Source organism: Pinus tabuliformis, chromosome X (genome assembly GCF_031772625.1).
Source record: "Pinus tabuliformis cultivar Carrire ecotype Pingquan chromosome X, CPIR1, whole genome shotgun sequence".
Classification (NCBI taxonomy): Eukaryota; Viridiplantae; Streptophyta; class Pinopsida; order Pinales; family Pinaceae; genus Pinus; species Pinus tabuliformis.
Genome location: NC_142308.1, coordinates 672,178,675 through 672,203,069, shown reverse-complemented (window position 1 = coordinate 672,203,069; position 24,395 = coordinate 672,178,675). Strand labels below are relative to the sequence as shown.

Here is a 24,395-nt window from a genome sequence, read left to right as displayed (position 1 = left end):
ATGTAACGCCAGCAAGGTTTACCTCATTGTTGTCTAAATGTGTCACAAACAACCTTGCTAATTCATGATGAGATCTAACCCTTTCCACCATTTCACAGAAGCTAAAACATGACTGATGTCTAAAACAAGAAATGGCAAAAGGGTAGGCTTGCAGCTCCCTCAAACTAGTGGGCTTCTCTCTGATATTTTTTCCTCCCTTATAAGGCTTCCTTCCCTGTGTGTCTCTCTCCCTAGAACTGTCACTGAGGGTTTCTTCTTCCAATTCATACTCATTGTCCCTCTCCATTGTTGTACAGTTCTTTCTCTTGTGGTGAATGAAGTGTGGTGAATGAAGAGTGGTGAATTGGTGAATGAAGGTAAGGTGAGTATGAAGAGATTTGAATAGGAAAATAGGTGAGGGTGAACAAGAGTGGGAAAGGGATGTAGGGAGTGAGTAGGGTTTGGGAATAGTGTAGGGTTTGGGGTATATGTATAGGGTTTGGGATGTATGTGTATAGGGTTTGGGGATTAGGGAAAAGTAAATATATGATATAGGACAACGATAATCAAAATATAGGAGATAGTTTAGTGAAACTAGGGTTTGATTTTTTGAGAAACAAAACAACCCAAGACTGATGCAACAATTATTTTCAACAAGAATAATGGTGTTACTTACTTGCAATGGAGGAATTTGGGAGTTTCGAGGCGAATTGGAGCGATTTTGAACAATTTGGAGCCTAACTGCCAAGTGCGTAGCGCCAGTTCAAAATTACACTGCAGGAAAAACCCAGGTGCGTAGCGCCACTCCTATGCGTAGTTCCGAACTTTGGTGCATAGCGCCAGGCAGATTTCTCCACAAACACAATGATTTCACTCCCTTTGCTCAATAGCACTTCAAAATCACGTTTTTGCTCATTGACCTCAACTCAAACAATGAAATGACTTCAAGAGAGGGATGAACTTTATATGGCTTGGCAACTTTTAATTTTTTAATTTTCAAAACTCACTTTATAATGTCTATTTGCTTTTTCAAATACTCTGTTTTCTGGATGCTTTTGCTTGAATTAGGTGAATTGATGCTTTGATTTCTTTGACTTTTGCAGTGGCATGTGTTTGGCAACATCATTAGATGCTTAGGAGCAGCAGTCATTATTGGCCACCTCATGTCCTTGTTGATCATTATTGGCATGTAATCATCAAATTTTGACCATGGTGGGACCCTAAAACCTAATGAGACCAAACCCTATGTAATGGATGGAATGAACTGCAAAATGAACATGAATCATGATTGAAAAGTATGGAAGTAGATCAACAAGTACATATCATGAGGGAAAAACTGAGGCAAACTCTACCATCAGTGGATTCATGACCTAATGGAATGCAATCTCATCAAAATGAGACTCCTAGTATGAAATGCAAAAGAGTAAATTTTGATCACTGTTGGCAGTATGAAGACACTGACACTAACACAATATATATATATATTCTCCCTCTTCGCTAACTAAAACTAAATAAGATAATTACTGATCATGATACCTCCATCGTCATTCGCCTCACATACTTAGCCAAGGCAGTGTATTTCCAAATCTAATAACCAACTAATCGTTTTACGGAAAGGGAATAGCATGTCCGAACAATCGACTCAGAGATTAATGTGGAATGTATTACGGTAGCGCTGATACGGTTGTAACGACTATTTGTTCTGGACCAAAAATTTTATTCGCAATTTCAAATATCATGTTTTAAGATTTGAAGAGAAATTTGTGTGCATTTACGGAAATTTTTACACAAATCATCCAACTTAAATGAGGAAGTATTGTATAACTATGTAGTATAGAGTCAATTAGTGAAAATTATTTGAACTTCACAACCATTTCATACGTTCCATAAACTCCACTTCTCATCATTAATGTGAATGTGAAACCGATAATGTATAATGTACTCATGTATAGAGGACATTTCGAGGTTTGAAATGGTATTTTTAAGAAAAATAATAAAATTATAGTTAAATAATAAAATAAGAGTGTTAAAAAAAAAATCAATATTTTTTTTATTGCATTTTAAAATTTGTTTTTTTTTTTTTTTAAATTTTACTTCAATTTAAAGTATAGATATTTGTTGTTAATAGTGATTTATTCAAATCTAAAGTGTAGGTAAATTAAATTGAACACAATTTACTTTTAAATAAATAAAAAATGAAAAATAAGTAACAAATAGATGTAATTTTAATTCTATATTCAAAAAGATATTATACTAATTTTCTTAATTTTTAAAAATTGGATTTATTAATAACTTTTTGTTTTCAGAAAATTATTCAAATAATAATTTATTTTTTATTTTTTTATTTTTTTTCGATTACTATACATAGGAAATTGCAACATAGTGCAAGTATATCTAATCAACCATACAAAGGAAAGTGCAACATAGTGTAACAAATTCAGGTACCCAAAACATTATTTTTTTATATGTAATCAACTATACATAGGAAAGTGTAACATATAGTAACAAATTCAAGTACCCAAAATATTAGTGGAAAGGAAATTGTGTAGGAAACTTACAAATACATGACCAGTTGAGTTAAGGATTCCGCTGCCATTTGATGCATAGTTGACTCCGTGTAACATCGTAGACCCCTTTATAGAGGGTGCGAGAAAAGGAGGGGGATAGGATTTGAGTCCCACTTCATCCGCTGCAACACTCTATATATATATATATATATATATATATATATATATATATCTTGTCCATGCTCTTAAACAAATGAAATAACGTTGATGTCCATGCTGACCAAACAAATGAAATAATGTCGGCACCCCGCAACTTTGGCATCTCTACGGATTTTTCTATTTTCCTTTTGTCTTGACACGATATGCTCTTCCTCCTTGTGTGTTTTAAGTTTTAACTTGTCACCCCACCAGTGATCAAATTTGAAGGGTTGGTCTTAATTTTATTTGGAAGGACATATATTTATCTAACCGTTCAAAGATGAAAAGTTATAAAAAAATTGTACTTCTATTAACAAGTGTATATTAAATAAACCCTTTATAAAAAAAATGACAAAATGAAACGGTGTCCTAAATCTTTAAAATTTAAAAAGTGGTTACATTAAAACACTATAAAATCTCAATAGAAATTAGTAAATAGGCAAAAAAATTTCTCAAATTCTATTAAAAAAAGTAAACATATGTTTCTTCTATTCATTAGATGATCTTCAAAAGCATTTGAATTTACATCATTGAAAATATAAATCTATTTGCACAATGGAAAAGGTTGTTTTAGTTTTCATTTGTTTCTAATTTCTACTATATGTTTTGTTCAACATGAAGCAATTTAAAGCAAACCAAAGAAACAAATATATACCTTCAACAACCAATGGAATTGAACTTTTCTCTTAACATTGCTCAGTCAAAGAACACTATCAATAGACTTTCATCTCCATTAAAAACTTCAAGCTCTATAGATTCAAAAATTTATCTAATTAATAGGAAAGTTTTCTATATCTAATAGGGAAATATTATAATATGTGATACATCTACAATGTTGTTGTTGTATGGCTTGGTTGGTCATTTTTTTCTTCTTTGAAATGGTTTTCAAATTTTGTCCTTATAATGAATTCAATCTTGGTTGATGTCTTTTTCTAATAATGCAGTTTCTTTTTGTTGATGTTTTTTTTTCTAATAATGTGGTTTCTTTTTGTTAACAATGTCATTTAATTTTTCTATGATTTCAAAATCTCCTTAAAGACCCTTCATAGCAGTAGTTACATGGACAACCACACACACTTCTTATTTCCTAGATGCTGAATGGAGAGAATGAAGCGGGAGACACAATAGTAGTTGTATGGATAGCTATTGGCATTCTATATCTTTTGGGGAGACTAACAGAGGAAAAAGAAAATTAAGTTGTAACCCTGTAGGAAGACCAATCTTCAGTTGTATGGTTATTAATAGAGTCCTGGAGTCTCATTTTAACACTTGAGAGTTCTCCCTAGTTCAAAAATCTACATAAGTTTATGGGAAGTGCACTTATTATTTCTCAATTTTTTATATAGCATTAATTTGTATGTTTTCAAAAACTAGAGAGTTAATAAAGAAAAATGCTTTTAAGATAAGAGAAGAAATACAGGGTTTTAAATAAAGCTTGATTTTATAAATGCTACGCTTAATAGTAAGCTTGATTACAGTAAGTTCAAATGACAACAATGCTAGGATTTTGTAAGCATTCTCGATGTCAGTCACGAAATCATCTAAAATAGAAAAGAGATGGTAGTAGTTATTTATGAGAGTATAAAAAATGTTTGTGAATCACTAAGCGTAGTTACCACCATATAATGGTGTAATTTCATAATTGAAAAATCTTTTTTGAATGGTTGGTTGACAAGAAAGATTTTTTTTTTTGCAAATTAGGAAAGAAAATGAAGATATAACAGAAAATGTCTATGGGTATGATGTAAAAATGTCAATACTATCACTTTAATCTATTTTTAAGCTCGATAAAATTACATCTTTAACTAATCTATCTTATTTATTACTAATAAATGAAAATTTATTCATTTATTTCTATAAAATATGAATTTAAATTAATAAAGAGATTAGTCTATTTATATACCTATGTTCACTAAAAATAAACCCTAAAGAAAGAACCCTATCGGCCTTATTATACTATCTCAAGATTTCCATGTCGAACATCAAACTTTCAAAGTAATTATGTCCTCATGGAAAATGTAAGTAACCCTATCAGCCTTATTATACTATCTCAAGATCTTTATATCGAAAATCAAAGTAATGTCATGAATATGTCATCATAAAGGTAGGATGGAAGATGTTTTCATAGTGGTAGGATGATCAGTACTTGAAGATATTCAACATCCTCAAAGATGTTGGGTATTTCAACTATGCATTCAATTGTGCCTTGAAGCATCTCAACAACTCTCCCCATTGAAGACCTAAATTCCATATCATACTATATGTGCCACAATGTAGTCTTTACCACTCTCTCTACTTATTCCCAATCTATCGTTAAATCCACATCCTCTTCAAGCCTCAATTCCAACATCTCTCTCAATCTGATCCCCATCTTCATTTGCTCCTCTGCAGACACTGGGAACTGATAGCCCACACATTTTCCAACACCCTCCATGATCATATGGTTCCTTAACATTACAATATTTATCCCACTCACAATCTCTAGAAAAATGATGTTGAAGTTGTAGATGTCTGCTAATGGGAAGATTTCTCATCCACTCTAGTGTTAGATACCCTCTAGTGCCTCTGATCTTGGAGAAGCAGAAATTACATTCTCTATCCACAACTCGGCCAACCCGAAGTTTGGTACTTTAGGAATGATATTTTCGTCCAGGAGGATGTTTTGGGGTTTTATGTCACAGTGAATAACCCAGTGCAGGCATTGCTGGTGCAAGTATCTGATGCCTTTCGCCATGCCTAATGTATCAGGTAGATGGTAGTAGTTATTTACAAGATGAAAAAAAAGTTTGTGAATCACTATCTAATGGGGTAATCTCATAATTGAACAATCTTGTGTTAATGGTGGGTTGAGAAGAAAGAGTAAAATTTTACAGATTAAGGAAGGAAAATGGAGATACCACATAAAATGTATGTGTTTATGATGTAAAAATTTCAATACTGTCACTTTAATCTATTTTTAAGTGTTGGACAAGTATGAAAAATATTGTTTCAAATGATGAATTGCATACTTGTTGAAGGCCATTGATTGGGACCATGAAATCTCTTTTTTTTATCGACACTAGCTTCATAAGCTTCATAACTCCCCTTCCAATCCCCTGGAAAAATGAATATATGAAAAATTACGAAGTGAAATACTTCAGTGGATTGATTTTTGAGAGTTGAGCAGAACCAGATGTAATTACAAGAAGAAGTAAATATAAGGAGACACAAATCCACATCAAACCTTTGGGTTGAATGGAAGGATTAAGATATTCTATTTGATATAGAGTGTAACCTTAATGGTTCTCATTCCTCAGCAATTTCAGCACTTCCTCCTCTGGAAGGGTAAAAAGCCATCAACTTTTCTGAAAGACTTTGTCCAAAAAATCTTCATCGATACCATGATGGACAATATTAAAAAACAAAAAACAAAACAAAAAAAACAAAACTAGAGTACTCACAAGACTATATAAAGATTAATCAACCATTCCATACATAATAATTTTAATGGGTTATGCCTAAATCAATGAACTAAATGAAGAGCCAGGGAAACGAAAGTTGAAAATTAAAACTAAGAGTTAAAAATACCTTGCAAACTTGTGTTGCACTTGCCGTAAGGTTAGGATTGGAAAGATCAATGCAGACAAGATTCACAAGCTCAGAACAATCTACCTCAGTCATCGTGAATTCTTTGTCTTTTGTCATTTGTTTCTTCTGAATATCTGATACCTTCAAAAGATGCCCCTAGTTCACATATACCAATAGATAGCTACTCCTCCTCTACTATTAATGAATGCGAGAAAAACCTATGTTATCAATGAATGCAAACAGAAACCTCAGATCACAACTGTGAACTCTATAAGTGCCACCATTATGACTGATGGCCTGGGAATGCATGCACAAAATTCATTACATCCCATTGCACTTTCTTTAGTGTAGCTAGAACCTCGTGTAAATTTTGGAGTGTTACATCAGTCTGAGAACTAGAATTTTCTGAAATGTCCTACGGATAAGCAGCCCTTCATAGGGCATTTTATAATATTATTTAAATTAAAAAAAAAACTTGTAAAAATTAAAATTAAAATTTCTTTTGAATGGTAAATTTCGCTGATCACTTCTCTGACATGCTAGAGGGCTTCAGAAGGGTTGTGACGAGTTCAAATTTAAACATCTCACTCCATCCCACCCCACCCCAAGGATGAAGGTCATGGTCATTCACCATATTTGGGTTTCAAATTCAATTCCTCGCCAAATACAAGATTGTAAATAATCATTTTTGCTTTACTCTATATTTGTTTCATATATTTTTTAATCATACATACTTTGTATCATCAATATATTTCTTGATTATACATATTTAATGCGTATGATCCATTTGTTTCTTGATTATTCATATTTATATTTAATGTTTATTTGGTATCTTTAACTACAATAACCCATATTAAATTGGTTACTTAATTTTTATAAATTCATTTTAAAATATTGGTTGCTAAATTTTTTATAAATCGATTTTAAAATATTTATACAAGAGTAAATTAATTTTTTCATTATTAAAATTATTTTATATTAAAGATAAAGATAAAAAAAATTGTCTTTTAATTTTTTTTTAGGAAATTATAGGTGACATATATAACTTATGTAAAGGTGTATTTTATAACTTAATATAAGGATGATTGTGTAATTTTTTTTATATTTAATTTGAAGTTGTCATGTTTCTCTTTTATAATAAAAATAAAATATTCATTTTGGTTGAGGTTGAGTTCTATTAGAGTAGAAACAAACTTGCAATCCGCCATAATAACATGGCTTCTTGAAGTTGAGTTCTATTAGAGTAGAAACAAACTTGCAATCCATCGTCCCATATATCTCGAGCAAATTCAGAATGTATTTTCCTTAAGAAAGGAAAATATCACATGGCTTTTTCCAGACCTCTAGACCTAGGAAGTAGTGCATCAATCCTAGGTCTTTCATATCGAACTCAGAAGCCAACTCCCTCTTGTATTGATAAATGAGAGGGTCTACACCTCTTAGAAAGAGATCATCTACATTAAGGACCAATATGAGAGGCATGTCCTTTTCAACCTTGAAGTATAGGTTAGGATCAACATCGCTCCTCATAAATCCCAACTTCATAGGATAACCATCAATCCTCTTATACCAAGCCCTAGGGGTTTTCTTCAACCCATAGAAAGATTTCTTCAACCTGCATACGTGTGTCCTTAGATCTTGTACTTCGAACCCCTGAGGTTGTTTCGAGTAGACTTCCTCCCTAAGAAAGCCATGCAAGAAAATAGTCTTAAGATCCATTTGACGTAGGCTCCATCCTTGTGAGGTAGCAAGAGAAATAATAGATCAGATAGTGTTATATCAAGCAACCTGTGCAAATATCTCGTCATAGTCCACTCCTTCCTTTTGAGAGAAGCCTCAAGCAACGAACCTGGCCTTATATTTTTCAGCACTCCCATCAACTCCATGTTTAATTTTGTATAGCCATTTTGAGGTGGCTATGGACTATTCTTTTGGTCTAGAAACCACATCCCAGACATCATTTTTCATGATAGATTCATATTCCTCATTCATCACATCCTTCCAGACTTGGTGCTTTATGGCTTCTTCAATCGTAAATGGCTTATTTTGAACAATATTACTCATAACAGCTAAGTGACACAGGAAACCCCGCGTATACCCACAGTAGGCATGTCAAATGCATATATCCTGATTTTCACAAAGAAATTAAACTCTCTGTCGAGTCAAATCTTTAGAATATAATGGTATAAGGCCACCCTTTATTAAATCTCTGCGATATGATATATTAACTAAACACAATCTTCCCTTCATTCATCTCCATTCATCGAGACTCTATTCACCTCATAAACCTTCTATACCTTAAGCCTGCACATATATAACCAACCCACTCTTATTCTTTGTTTATTCACGGACTTAAACATACAAACCTTCTATCGGTGCTATTTCTATTACGTACCTTTTATAAAAGAAATCACATAAAACATGCACAGACTTACCTTTTCCGTCTTTCCTCAGCCTTTACACATTTCTCGAGGCATACCTTATCGCAATCGCCATCACAGGTTTCAAAGACTTAAAACTTGGCATTGGAACTTCTCGTTCTATGGGATGCGATAACCCTTCCACCATACTATGACTTTATATACTTGTTCCCCAACCACTGATTTAATCATCAATCCATCACTATCACAATTCACGAATCTCACTAACATATAAATCTCCACCGCATCCGATATACGATTAACTACAACCAGACTTCAAATTGAATTAACTGCATCCATACCTTATCGGGTCTGCTCTATATCGCATATCGCAAGTCCTCTCGGCTCACTCAACGTCACTCATCACAATGTCGCAATACCACTCATCGTAATTGCTAGGGACCAAGGTACATCTCCCATGGATATTTGTGATGCGAGATTCAAAAACAATCCTCCACCGTTGATCCAATCACTCGATCCAACGGTCAGTAATGGTCTCGCATATCGCAATCACAATTCCCTTAAGGCCTATTCATTCGTTCACATGATAAGTTGCGATGCGATATTAATAGATCCGTTCCATGCAACTTGATCTCGTTCGTTGATATGTTAGATCCAACAGCCCCTGTGCATTAAGGCTTCACTCCTTTGTTCTTCCTTTTTACTTGGATTTACATCATTCTTCGGTGTTCTTTGTGGGTTTCGGGTTTCTTCGATGGTTCCCGTCCTTTCGCTGTTCCGCTGCGCAACTCCCTCCCGAGCTTAATTCTGTGAGCTCTTTAATCATTGTCATTCTTGGCTATTACTTTGATCTTGCAATCGGTTCACACTCCATTATGATCCTCTGTCTCATTCTTCTTCACTGTGTATTCTGCCAAACTCTACCTACATACATATATTATACAGAATCTCTAATACACACAGAATTTATCATTCCATATTGAATCACACACTTACACACTCAGAATCGAATTCTCTGTATATAAACATATAAACAAATGATTACATATTGAGACTCTTTATCCCTTTCTGGCCTGATTCTTCTAATTAGTGGCCTCCGTTTACAATATGCTTGTAGGCTTATAGTCACCCTCTAATTAGCTTGGTTATCTATCTAACCATCCAACCTATCCAACCTTTGACTTTGCCTTTAAGGCTTACATTTATACAAAAGGATTTTAAAACCAATTCCTGTTTTAGATCCATAAACTCCTCAACAAAATCCTAAAATCTCTTCCTCATCCCTAAGGATCCTCCCTAATCCTCAAAATCATGAACTAAGTCCTAATCTGAGTTTTACAATTAATTATCAAATCCCTCAATCTCTCATATTCTCCTACATCCGAGAATATTTACAAATATGTCTCACAATATTCAATTAAATCCTATTCTCATTAAAATCACTCAAAAGCCTAAATAATTACATTAATTCACACTTAGGAAACCAACTTCCTTGGAAACAAAAGATCCCCTATGTCTACTAAAATACAATGATATTATTGGGCTGAATGCTCCCGCATCAAACTCCCAAAGTAGAAAACATTCATGATCTCCAAATCATGTGTGTTCACAAGTTGATAGAAAACCTCCAAGGTCCCAAACTTTAGTTTGTAACTGCCCAAATGCCTTGCACCTTTGCTGCCGCTGTATGTATGATGTCTTCTGTTTCATCTTCCTCTCCTTGTCAATCAGGTTCATACTCTGATTGATCATCCTTCCAGCTATTATCAATCTCCTCCATATGAATTGTTTCATCATTAACTTCCTTAATTCTTCAATTTCTATTTCCAGCACATCCTTGGACTGTTCCATACTCCACCACTTACTTTTTCCTCCTTCTTTTTGTTTCAGGTCGTTGTTGTTGTCCACTAACATTTCAAACTATTGTTCTACTCTTTGAAGTTGTCGAATGCTATCACTTACTCTTTCTCCTATGCTTACTTTTTCTTCGCTTATCCTGATTTCCTCCCTTTCATCCTTACCCTCTTTCACGGTTATTTCTTTTTGCATTAAATCCTGACTTTCTAGCATTCTTTCTAGCAATTGAACATCTCTGTTCCATGGATTAAATTCTTCCACATAATCTTCTTCTTTCGTTTTTATTTGGCTGCTCATCTGTGCCAATTTTCCTCCAGCATCTGCAACTAAACCTGTAATCATAAAACAATTGTTAAAATAAAAATCATAAGGCTTTCGTGCCTTTTCTTCCATTGGAAACAATTTAGTTTGTTGCTCTAATTCTTCCTTTTTTGTTAGCGCATCAGTATGCTATTTTGAATTCTCAACAGAATTCATGAGACTGTCACCTAGTCTCTCCTCCACCCCATCTGTTTCAATGATGTCTTTCTGTCCTTGTCCGCTGTAGTGAACAACTTCATTCTCAGCCAGTTCTGACTTTACAATCTGAACACTTACTTTTTGGTTTTCGAGCCTTTTCTTCAAAAAACTTAACTCTTGCCATAAATTTTCCATCTCACCTGAAATTTCTCCTAAAAGCTTTGTACAATCCTCACTATCTTCTTCTTTGTCACAAGTATAGCTTCTTGTTGACACCAATTCTTCCTTATTGATTAGAATAAAATTATGATCCTCCATTTATGTGATAATTTTAGATGTCTGTCCATCACACTCCCTTTGGTCATTTAATAAAATCAATTCCTCGTTGTTCTTTCCAATATAAAATTTCTTATTATAAGTCACAACCGTATCATCCTTACTAAAGATATTTCCCCCACTATACATGGAATTTATGAACTCCTTCTGTTGCAATAACTCAACTTGATCTTCATTTGAAAGACAGTCATTATCATACTTTACTTGGCAACTTTCAGCTTCATTCAAGACAGTTCCATAAAATGGTTTATCTTTTGCAATACCTGCATTCATGCACACCTTGTCAGTTCTAAAACCACAAGACCTCATAATCTCATTTGATGATTCAATCACCAATTCCTCCTATTGTTCCAAGTCCTTTACATAGCTTAGAAATACTTCTATGGTCTTCTCCTCAATCTCATCAAGTCCTTTACTTGATTGCTTGATATCTTTTACTTCTTTTTTAGAGCATAATTTAGATTCTGCCTATCTTCTTCCTTATTGATGTAAATATCAACAAATTTTCATCCTTCACGTGTTTCACCTACAAACATACACAAATTGTCAGATTTAAAATCATGTGACTCTTTGGTCTCGCTCGAAGTTTCAGTCTTCAAGTCTTCATCTTCACCCAGAACTTCACCCTGCTCTGGTTCACAAATAGACACTTCCATTTCCAACTCAGCTTCTCTGAGTTTTTCCATTAGCCACCTTACTTGCCTCTGTTGTAGCTTCCTCTGTAACTTATGCCACTTCACTGACTTCTTCTTTAATACCCAACCTAATCTTTGGCTTTCCTCTAGTATCTTCATCAATACATCGAGTTGTTCTTTCATCCAAACAATCTCTTTGTCAAGTTCCTCTTGACTCATCCTCTTTCCATTTGTCTTGGTATCCTCCTTCTTCATCTTTCTTCTACTGTGGTCTTCCTCAGAACCTCCACTATGATTATCAGTAGTCATGTCCTCTTCCATCGATATGAGTTCTTCACTCACTTACTTACTATGAGCTATATTAAAGCCTCTGCAACAACAAGTCCTCCCTGCTGCCACTTACCTCACCAAGCTTTCCTTTGTACTTGGTCTTTTGGCAAGCACTTGGTTCTCTATCTTTGGAACCTCCTTTGAGCACTCTTCTTTGCTTTTTCTAGGCTTTAACTCATCTGCACCTCTCAAGAACACAACTGTCCTCTTGTATTTCAATCACCATGAAATACTTGGTTCTGACCACCTCTTCTTTCAATTAGAAAGTCTTACTAGCTTCCTTCATTACTCAACAATTCTACCCACATCCTTTTGTGGAATTGCCTTTTTGATCTGCAACAATACCTCTACAGTAACAAGTCTCCTTCTTGCTACATATGCCTCACTAAGCTTCTCTCCTTTAAGCTCAGTCTGTTAGCATTTCTTTGGTTCTTTCCTCTGGAACCAATTCGAGAACTCCTCACTTTAGATTGTTGCAACTTTCTCACTTTCTTATGCTGCTACCTATGCATCAATATAAAAACCACACATTCTCCAATCTTCAAATCAACTTAAAACAAAACATGCCATCTCACCTTCAAGATCTCTGTGTGATCTTGTTTCATCATTTCCTGTACTTCAAATAGATTGTCCTTTGTATCTTGCACTTGCAATTTCTCAATATTCTGCTATACCTTACCTCTGTATGCTTACTATTGGTCAGATTAGAATCTGATCTCCCTTGCCTGCTTACACATCACCATTCGCCTGCATACGCACCTTCAGAATATAACTTTGTTCTAAACCCTTTTCAAAGAAATGTTCACACATAATTTCTTTGTGTTGCCTTAATATCAAACGTTTCAATCACAATTCTGCTCTGATACCACTTTGATGCAGGAAAACCCACGTATACCCAAAGTATGCATGTCAAATGCATATATCCTGATTTGCCCCAGGTAATTCAACTCTCTGTCGAGTCAAATCTTTAGAATATAATGGTTTAAGGCCGCCCTTTATTAAATCTTTGCGATATGATATATTAACTAAACACAGTCTGCCCTTCATTGATCTCCATTCATCGGGACTCTATTCACCTCATAAACCTTTTATACCTTAAGCCCGCACATATATAACCAACTCACTCTTATTCTTTGTTTATTCATGGACTTAAACATACAAACCTTCTATCGGTTCTATTTCTATTACATACCTTTTATAATAGGAATCACATAAAACATGCGCAGACTTACCTTTTCCGTCTTTCATCAGCCTTTACACGTTTCTCAAGGCATATCTTATCGCAATCGCCATCTCAGGTTTCAAAGACTTAAGAACTTGGTATTGGAACTTCCCGTTCTGCGGGATGTGATAACTCTTCCACCATACTACGACTTTATATACTTGTTCCCCGACCATTGATTTACTCATCAATCCGTCGCTATCGCAATTCATGAATCTCACTAACATATAACTCTCCACCGCATCCAATATACGATTAACTACAACTAGGCTTCAAATCGAATTAACTGCATCCATACCTTATCGACTCTACTCTATATCGCATATCATGAGTCCTCTTGGCCCACTCAACGTCGCTTATTGCAATGTCGCAATACCGCTCATCGTAGTTGCTAAGGACCAAGGTACATCTCCCATGGATATTTGCGATGTGAGATTCAACAGTGATCCTCCACTGTTGATCCAATCACTCGATCCAACAGTCAGTAATGGTCTCGCATATCGCAATTGCAATTCCCTTAACGCTGATTCATTCGTTCACGTGACAAGTTGTGATGCGATATTAATAGCTCTGTTCTATGCCACTTGATCTCGTCTGTTGATCTGTTAGATCCAACGGCCCCTGTGTATTAAGGCTTCACTCCTATGTTCTTCCTTTTTACTTGGATTTACACCATTCTTTAGTGTTCTTTGTGGGTTTAGGGTTTCTTCGATGGTTCCCATCCTTCCGCTGTTCTGCCGCGCGAATCCCTCCTGTGCTTAATTCTGTGAGCTGTTTAATCACTGTCATTCTTGGCTATTACTTTGATCCTACAATCAGTTCACACTCCATTACGATCCTCTGTCTCATTCTTATTCACTGTGTATTCTGCCGAACTCTGCCTACATACATATATTATACAGAATCTCTAATACACACAGAATTTATCATTCCATATTGAATCACACACTTACACACTCAGAATCAAGTTCTCTGTATATAAACATATAAACAAATGATTACATATTGAGACTCTCTGTCCCTTTCTAGCCTGATTCTTCTAATTAGTGGCCTCTGTTTACAATCTGCCCGTAGGCTTACAGTCACCCTCTAATTAGCTTGGTTATCTATCCAACCATCCAACCTATCCAACCATTGACTTTTCCTTTAAGGCTTACATTTATACAAAAGGGTTCTAAAACCAATTCCTATTTTAGATCCATAAACTCCTCAACAAAATCCTAAAATCTCTTCCTCATCCCTAAGGATCCTCCCTAATCCTCAAAATCATGAACTAACTCATAATATGAGTTTTACAATTAATTCTCAAATCCCTCAATCTCTCAACTATCCTCAATGTCTCATATTCTCCTACATTCGATAATATTTACAAATATGTCTCACAATATTCAATTAAATCCTATTCTCATTAAAATCACTCAAAAGCCTAAATAATTACATTAATTCACACTTAGGAAACCAACTTCATTTGAAACACAAGACCCCACATGTCTACTAAAATACAATGATATTATTGGGCTGAATGCTCCTGCATCACTAAGTACCCTTGATGCATGTTTGGCTTCTTACTTTCATGAAATTTCCCTCTTGGAGAAATATGTCTTTCATCATGTTCGAGAGTATCTTTGAGCCATAAAGGTATTTTCCTTGAGGTAGAGGGATCACCAAGAGATGGATCAACAGGATCCATTGAGCCTTCAACATCGGGCATAGGCTCATCTGCCGGATGTTCATCCCGCTTTTCTGTAGCATCATCATTATCCTTCCTTGGAATGGGGAGATATTTGGCTTTCCCAAGGGAAGTTTCTTCATCGAAGGTGACATCATGGCTTACTTCCACATATCTTTGACCAGGCACATAGATTTTATATGCCTTTGAATTTTCACTAGTGCCCAAAAATGTATCTTTCTTCCGAGATGCTTCCAACTTTTTTCTTTTATATTTAGGCATATGAAAATACACGAGACAACCAAATATTCTAAAATGAGAAACATCATGTTTCTTACCAACGAAAACATCTTTAAGTGCCTTGAAATCGAGTTCTTGATGCAAGGTCCTATTTTGAACATACACAAAAGTGTTGGCAACTTCTCCCCATAAGATATTCGGTAGACCTTAACCATGGAGCATGGCATGGGTGGCTTCCATGATTGTTTGATTCTTCCTTTTAGCACCCCCATTTTGCTTAGGAGTGTATGGAACTATTGTCTCCCTCTTAATGCGAACCTCTCTGCAAACGTCATTGAATTAGATTGATTCATGTTTGGTTCCATTGTTGATACTCAATATTTTGATCTTCTTCCCTATTTGATTTTCCACCAAGGATTTAAAAGAACATAACCATTTGAACACTTCATCCTTATTCTTCAAGAAATAGATCCATGTTTTGCTAGAGAATTCATCCATAAAAATTGTATAGTATAAGTATCCTCCCAATGATGTTATGGGTAACATACCAGATAGGTCAGAACAGACCAATTGGATAATATCGGTAGTTTGGCTTTCACTTGAAGGGAATGGTCCCCTTGAAATTTTCCCAACTGCACAACCTTGACAAACTCCTTCATGATTCATGTTGAACTCGGGCATTCCTGTGACCATCTTCATTGCCCTAGGTAAGGCTTTGTAATGAAGGTGGGCTAATCTTCAGTGCCATAATTCAGATTGAAAATAAGTATTGCAAGTCAAGGCCCCAAATGACTTCCTCCAACTTGATGGATACCATCAACCCTAAATCCAAGTGTGAATGCATCTTTATGGTTTCTTTGCCCAATATATAACTTTCCATCAATGAATGCTACCTTAAAGCCTTTATCTTCCTTCGCAGAAATAGACACCAAGTTCTTCTTCAAATTGGTCACATACAATACTTATTGTAGATGAATGGTTTGACCTTGATTCAAGTGAAGAGTGATGGTACCTATCCCTTTCACGGGGTAGGTGGAATTATCTCCAAGTATGATCTCCAAATTAGTCTCCTTTTTAATCAAATTTGAGAGGGCCTCTTTGTACCTAGTGAAGTGCCTTGAGGCTCCACTATCAACCAACCAATGATCCAAAGTATCTGGAGGATAGGCAGTACATAGAGTGGAAATAAGATAAAACTCATTTTGTTTTTCTACAACATTACTTTCATCATACCTAGAATTTCTTGTCCTTTTGGGAGGTCAACCATTTCCATATCACATAGTGGGAGCATTCCTCTTTCCTTTATTCTTGAACTTGGTGTTCCTTTAATTGTCATTGATTTTGAAATTGTTGTTGTTATTGTCATCATCCCTTGGAGAATCCTTCTTGTGAGGAAAATCTCTAGCATAGCGGTCAAACCTGTTACAATTGTACCACCTTCCTTTTATTCCTTCTTTGAATCCTTGCCTGAATCCTTGACCCTGTCTCCTTGGACTATAATTATTTTTCCTCTTATCATGAGTGGAGAAAGCAGTATGATCATTCCATTTGAAGGATTTTCTCTCTCGATCATCCTCATCTCTTCTTGAGTGCATCTAGCCAATAATTCATCAAAACTAGGAATAATGTCATTGTTGAGAATGGTGGTGTTAAACACATCCCATGCTCTTGAAAGACCTCCAAGTGCAATGAGATTGATCTCCCTATCATCAATAACTTCTCCAATAGATAATATGCCATTATTAATTTGTGTTATTCTCATAAAGTATAAATGGATAGACTCCCCTTTATTCATCTTGATGTCCTTCAATTTGTTCTTAAGAAAGAGGATTTGATTTTCATTGTTTACTTTGAACATCCCAACCATCTTATCATACATCTCCTTAGATGCTCCCAAATCATAAATATCGACAACCAAATGCTTTTGAATGTAGTCTATGACAATTATTTTAGCTTTGTCCTCACTTTTATTATACTTTGTTTTGCAGCAAAAAGTGCATTTGAAGGAGGCTCCACCACTCTTCCCTACACATAGTCAATGGCATAATGCTCTTCCAAAGTCAAATCGAAAATCATCTTCCATCCATGATAGTCAGATTTTCCCTTGAGCTTATACTTAGAATTGAAGTAATATGTAGTAGCCATTGAGGCTAGGCCAATAATCTTATCTAATAGATCTCCCTTAGTGATTGATTTTCTCTCTCTTGCTTGGGATTTGGCTTCACATGTACTCAGATACCATGTTAATTTTAGATAACAATGGTATGTTATATTCTTAGCACAATTACTTCAATGTTCCTATAGCATCCCAATGACAATTTTCAATTTAGTTTTCTAATAACAATCACCTTAACCATAAATCACATTGACAATAACTGTAGATAGAACATGAATAACAAAAATGTAGAAGACAAGCCAAGACAAGAGGACAATAGAGTTGGTAGATGCTAGGGAAAAACCCCAATGTAGGGAAAACCCTTTGATCATTATATCAAATGTTTAGTAGAGAGAGAGTACAAAAAGTCAAAGTTGACTTTCCAAATCAAAGTCAAAATAGCCCTGTCAAATCTGCAGTCAGTCAAATTCAACCCTAACTAGATTGTCAAAGATAGTCAATGCAGCAACAAAACTTCCCCTTTGAAGCTCAGTCATAGGTAGTCAAACTCGGCCTCTAGTAGTGGTCAAAGTCAGCCCCAAATAGTTATACAATTTGCGATAAAACTTGGTCAACCTAAATTCAAGCCTATAGTAAAATAGGTTTGTAGTCAACACAGGTCAAATAGCCCAGAAAATAATGATTTTTGTGCCAATCAATATGGCCTAATCAAATAGAGTCAATCCCTCAAAAATCACAGTAAAACTTGGTCAACCAGTCCCTAGTCAATGTTGGTCAAAATTCAGTCAACTCCTGAGATTTTGGGCCCTGTACTTCTGTTTGAAATTTGTCCTCCTTGTGACACGTGTGAGAGAAAGAGAATGCAGAAGAATGGGTGTGATGATGATGCCAAATGAGGTGAGAAGTCACTTGTATTTATATAAGTGATTGAGGGTGAAGTGACATGTCTCTCGGGCTTCATGAGCCTACATGATGATGTGGTTCACCTAAACAATTTACACATGTGTGGGAATAAATTCAAAAAAAAAATTATGCGTATCCAAATTAGATGATATTTAGATCAATTTTGGTCCTCTCGAAAAGAGGAATTCAATGCAATCATCATTTCCATCAAATGAGTTGTCCAAAGTGGAATTTGGCCCTAGTTTCCAATTTTAACAGTTACTCTACATGGAAGGTTTGAGGATTCAATGGGAAAATTTGAAAATGGAGCATGGACACCCTTACCAATTTGTGGAGGTTTTGCTATGACTCAAAACAACTTCTCAAATTGAACCCATGCCACAATAATCTCCATGAGTTTGATTCTTTACCAATGTTCATTTTTTAATGAATGTGATTCTTGAGCCAATATTCATGCACAAATTCGACATTATATATTCTCCTTCATGGTAGTCCAATTTTAGGAGCTTCAATGAATCCTATAAGGACCATGTGCTCTATAATATTTGGCAACAAATGTACAAGCATTAATATAGACATGTTGAACATGTATTGGATCATTCCTTAAAAGTCACACATCTACTTGGCCAATAAATGAGTTCTAATAACTAACTAATGCATAAATATGTTTCACTAGCATACCATATGCAATCACTTCACATATGAGTGTATACTAAACATGAGTTATATTTTGTATCTATAAAAACATTTCCCATGGAATATATTAGATAATTATATTTCTAAAATTGAAAATTGTTTTAGAATAATTTGCTGAAGGTGAAAATAAGATTTGATATCTATAAAATTATATAATTTTTTAAGGTTTATTTTCACAATGTTTCATATCGTACATTTCCTTCTAGAGTTTAACTATGTAAGAAATTTGAAGTGTCTGATATCTCAAGAATACACTCTGCCCATCTTCAGGGACAAAGGAAGCTATATATTCGTAACTCAAAATGTTGGACATTTCAACTTTCTTACACAATTAAACTCTATAAGGAAACATGTTATATAATTTTGTTAGTAAAATTTCGTCTAGCAAATCTATATCAAATTTAATACATTCAAACTTCCTTGTTAAAAATTTAATTTTCATGATTATGTTTTGTAATTAAATATCTTTAGGTTTTGGGTAGTATAATCATCAATGTGTTGGAAAAGTGTTTTACAATCTATTATGTAGTATGATGTTGACATAAATTGTTCATATTAGTTTTTAAAATAAACAATTATAAAAGGACGATAACAAAAATATATTTCATTATAAAAACAAAATATAATATTAATATCATAATTTTCATTAAAATATAATTTATATAATATGATTTTAAATTTGTATAGATTTATTTTAATTTTATGTATTAATTGTGCTTTTACTAAGTAATAAAAAAGATTAAACTTCAAAGGGTGTAAACCTTTCTCAAATTTTAAACTCTTAAAAAATATTTTAATATCATATTTCGTTAAAATAACACACACACATACATTACTAGAGGAGTAAAAGATAATGTATTTGTGGCTAGAGCTCTTATGGGAAGGGTTTTCGTAGTGGCTTCATGGAAACTAGGAATTTTTTGCGCTTCCTTCTTAAGCCTAGCTAGTTGAATGGATGTCTTCATATGAGGGATTGGGATAAATCCTAGCATTTTAACTAGAAATTTTTATGGTAGTCACTAACTCAGTATGGATGATGAATTGTTGCACTATGAGATAGTCCATGTTAGGTGAAGTATGTTTGGTGTCTAGAGGATTTTTATTCTAGTGTTTTTCCTTTTTCATGATAAAATCCTACGGAATATTTTTTACTAATATATATGGGCCCCTTGTCTCCTCCAAGGCAACACTGTCCTCCTCCTCTCTAGGATGAGTGTGAGTTCTAGAGAATGTGGGAATTTTGATGCCCTCCCAAATCAAGGGTAGTAACTTATCTCTTTACTCTTCTAAGCATGCAATTCCCCACTTGCCTTATGCTCAGTTGTGATGATTCTTGAACATAGGAGATTGGATATAAGGGTGGAAGTTTCACCTAAGTCTTCTAGTGAGGCCCACATTAAGCGGTGTATAAAGGCCACAAAGGAAAAAAATCCTATGGTGGTAAGTTAAGATGTGAGAATGGAGGAAATTTTGGCCTTTCTAACATTTATTCATTCAATTTTGGTTGGTTGATTTTATGGAAAAGTGGTAAGCAAGGAATATTTAACATAATGGTTGGAGAATAACTTGAAACTGGAAATTGCTTCCTATCTTATCTTGCGCATTCTTTCTCGGTGTTGGATCTATTATTTTTTATCTTTTGGAGTCAATTATGAAAGGATTTTTTGTAAACCTTGGTCTTGGGGTTTGTATGGTTTGGTTCTCCGACATTAGTGGATGGACTTTGACGTATGTCTAGCTTCAATGTCCACATAAAAGGTATTGGAAATCCTTCCAAGATTATTATTAGTAATTTGAAATAAAGGCCTATTGAGTGTTATTGGTAACAAGCTTGGGCTTTTCATCGACCTCAAGCCCACTTAGAATTCTTCATTTGATTGAAGAAGGGCTTGGTTCCAAGTAGAAGTTGACCTCAATGATGGACTCATAGGGAAAATAGAGTTGATATATGGAGAAATTTTGTGGCTTCAGAAAGTAGAATATTGGCAATATCCTTTTCACTATTTCCATTTTCATAATATTGGTCATCAGCAAACTCAATGTAATGGGCCTACTCTGGATTCAGATGGGAAGGTCATTAAATGGAGAAAAAAGATTAAAAAAAGCTCAGATTAAAGGTATCCAAAAGTAGAGATCATCGGTTAAACACTCCTCTCATAGAAAATACAATGGACCACCTTATCTCAATAGAGGAAGCAAGTTGCACCCACCAAGATAAATGGCTTCTAGGTTCAAATAAGTGTGTTTCACCTTTTGGTTCTATGCATTTAGGTGGTGATATGATGGGTAATATTTATACTGATGTTTCTGGTGGATTGGTGGAGAAGTACCCTTCCCCTAGAGTTCCCTCTCCTCTTCCCATCATTATTTCAAGTGTTCAGTAGAAAAAATTTATTCCTATCTAATACAAGCTATTAACAGACTCTATTCCTATCTCCATTATGCAATGGAGTCCCTTTGGTCTTGATAAGATGGTGGGTAAATCAATCATGTTGTCAGAGGAGCCCTATTTCTTGATTAATACTCCCCTTTCCCCTAATCCCATTCTCCCATCCCCTTCTATCTCTCTAATCTTATAGGTTTTCCCTAGGCTTAGGAATTATCCTTCCTACATAAGGGACTCAATGTCTGTTAAATTATCTAAAGCCTTAATAAAGGATTTCACATCTAAGAAGGTTTATGCCCTTCATCCTAAAATTTGAATCAAAGAGGAATCGTTCTATCAAAGAGGCTTAGATCTTGACCTTGTACCATTGAATCAAGTGGGGAGGAAATACAAACTCCTCAAAGTTCAACAAAATGTAATACATGATAGAAGAAAAAAAAATGGTCTACACTTACAAGGGCCTTTAGAGTAGGGAAATCCCTCCCAAAGTCTCATAAATGATTGTTCTATCTTTTAATTCCAAAGGGGTTAGGGGTGCCCATAAAATATCATCCCTCAAGAGACTCATTCAGAGTCACAAACAAAATGTTATTTTGATCCAAGAAACCATGGTTGGTGGGATCAAAGCTCGTGAAGCATTTGATCCTTGCATAAAGGATTGGTCCTTCACTATTGCTGATGTTGTAGGTTAGCTAAGAGGTCTTCCCACAATGTAATTCCGATCTTTCAAAGCTCTCCCTTCATCTTCTTTCAATATGATGGTCTTGGTTTGGTTGGAAGTTAAGTAGGCTGATCTATATATAAATTTTCTCAACATTTATGGGCCATATTCTAACCAAATTCCTTATGGAGAGTATTTTCATATGTTGGGAGCATTGTCTAATCTAGTCACTCTCATTAGAGGTGACCTTAATTTTAGCTCATCCTTTCAGGAGGTATGAGGGTCCAACGCTATGCAAGATTCTCAAAGCAATTAATTATCCTCCCTACTTAATAAGTATCATTTGATTGATGTAGACTCCATAAATATCTCCCCCATTTCTCACAATTTTATATATTTAGAGTAGTCAATTTCAAAATGACTCGATTGATTTTTGGTACCCAAAGATTTGTTGAATGATCCCCTTCTATAAAATTCATGGGTTTCATCAAGGGGTTTATCTGATCACCTCCCCATACTATTCAATCTAAGATTCAATAATGAGAAATCTCCCTCTCCCTTCAAATTCAACCCTGTATGGTTAAGAAAGGAAGCCTATAGGAAGTTGGTGGAAGAATTATGGGCTCCCTTTTATAATGCCTCTCAATTAGTTGGTATGCATCAATTCTATATTAATCTTGTAAATGTAAAGGAAGCTTCTAAGAAATGGATGGTCAATTGCAATATGAAATCTCAAGTTATGCTCAAGGATAAAAGATTTTAGATAAAATACTAATATAAAATAACCCTTTTCGTGTCTTCACTGCAAAAGGGATAGCTCAACTTCTATCTCTATAAGCTTCCCATTAGGATCATTTGGAAAAGGAATAAATATCATGGAGGCTCATAAGCCATTTTATCTATATTAAAGGGGAATACTAATGCAAAATTCTTCCACCATTATGCAAGTATTTTAAATAATTTGAATATAAATGGGGGATCCAAACTGTAGAAGTTTCTCTAATTTAATATTTTAAAAATAAAGAAAGTGAAGGAGCTTCTAATTTATAAGCTCTATTCAAGTATCCACATGGATGTCCTATTCAAGAAATTTTGTCATTATTAAAAAAATTGACCATATGGTATTGGAGGAAATCGATATTTTCTTGTGGAGGTTGTCTCAAAAGGTGAAGTACGGGTTACTCTTAAATATATTCAAAAGAGAAACGTTATAGGCCCTAACGGTTTCTCTATTGAATTCTTATTTGGCTTTTATGTTCTAATTAAGGAATATCTTTTACACATAGTTATGAAATCCTAGTCCTTAATAAAAAAATTGGGGGCACTTAGCTACATTCATCTCTCTAATCCCTAAATCCTAGAAGTAGTTCTATTTTGATGACTATCACCCCATATCCTATGGCAATGCCATTTATAAGTTTGTGACTAAGGTCCTAGCTTGGAGGATCAAATCTATGTTAAGTGATATCATATCGGAAGAATAGTTTGGTTTCCTTCAACATCAATGGATCCATGATGTAGTGGACCTGGCTCAAAAATCCATTCATTCTATGAAGATATCAAATATTCTTTTGGTGGCTCTCAGAATTGACTTCTCAAAAACCTATTATCATGTTAGTTGTATTTTTATCTAGATAGTGATGCTCAAGATAGGGTTCAATATTTATGTAGTTAATTGGATAATGGGATGTATCTAATTGGTATCCTTTACAATCCTCATTAATGGTGCCCCTCTAATTTCTTTAGGGATTCTCGAGGCCTTTGACAGGGATGTCCTCTATTGAATTCTTTTTTCTCATCATTACAAAGGATATCAACAAACTAATTAGTGCAATTATATGTGTGAGCCATTTAAAAGGTGTCAAGGATCCATCCTTGAAATTTCTATCGCATCTAATTTTATAGATGATGTGGTATATCAACCTCAGGGCTCTGTGAGTGACCTCTCATATTTGAAGGAAACTCTGTACCTTTTTTGTTGTGCTATAGGAATGGTTATTAACATAAACAAATCTTGCATTATTCCCTGTAGCATCTCAATAAATCTTCTTACATACACATTCTCTTTGTTCCCCTTTCCTATAAAGGAAATGGATGATGGTTTCAAGTATTTAGGCTTCTTTCTAAAATAAAATGGGTATAAATATTCAGATTGGTTATTTCTCTTCAAAAAAGAGGAAGTATGTATCTATTTTTGGCCTAATAATATTCTCTCTCAAGGAAGACATCTACTCCTATACAAATCCATCCTAC

General features: G+C 34.7%; 1 pseudogene; it reads right to left on the bottom strand.

Moving 5' to 3' along the window:
* Nucleotides 1–24,395, bottom strand: part of LOC149141764 (GDSL esterase/lipase At4g16230-like) — a 79,285-nt pseudogene that overhangs the window by 34,851 nt on the left and 20,039 nt on the right.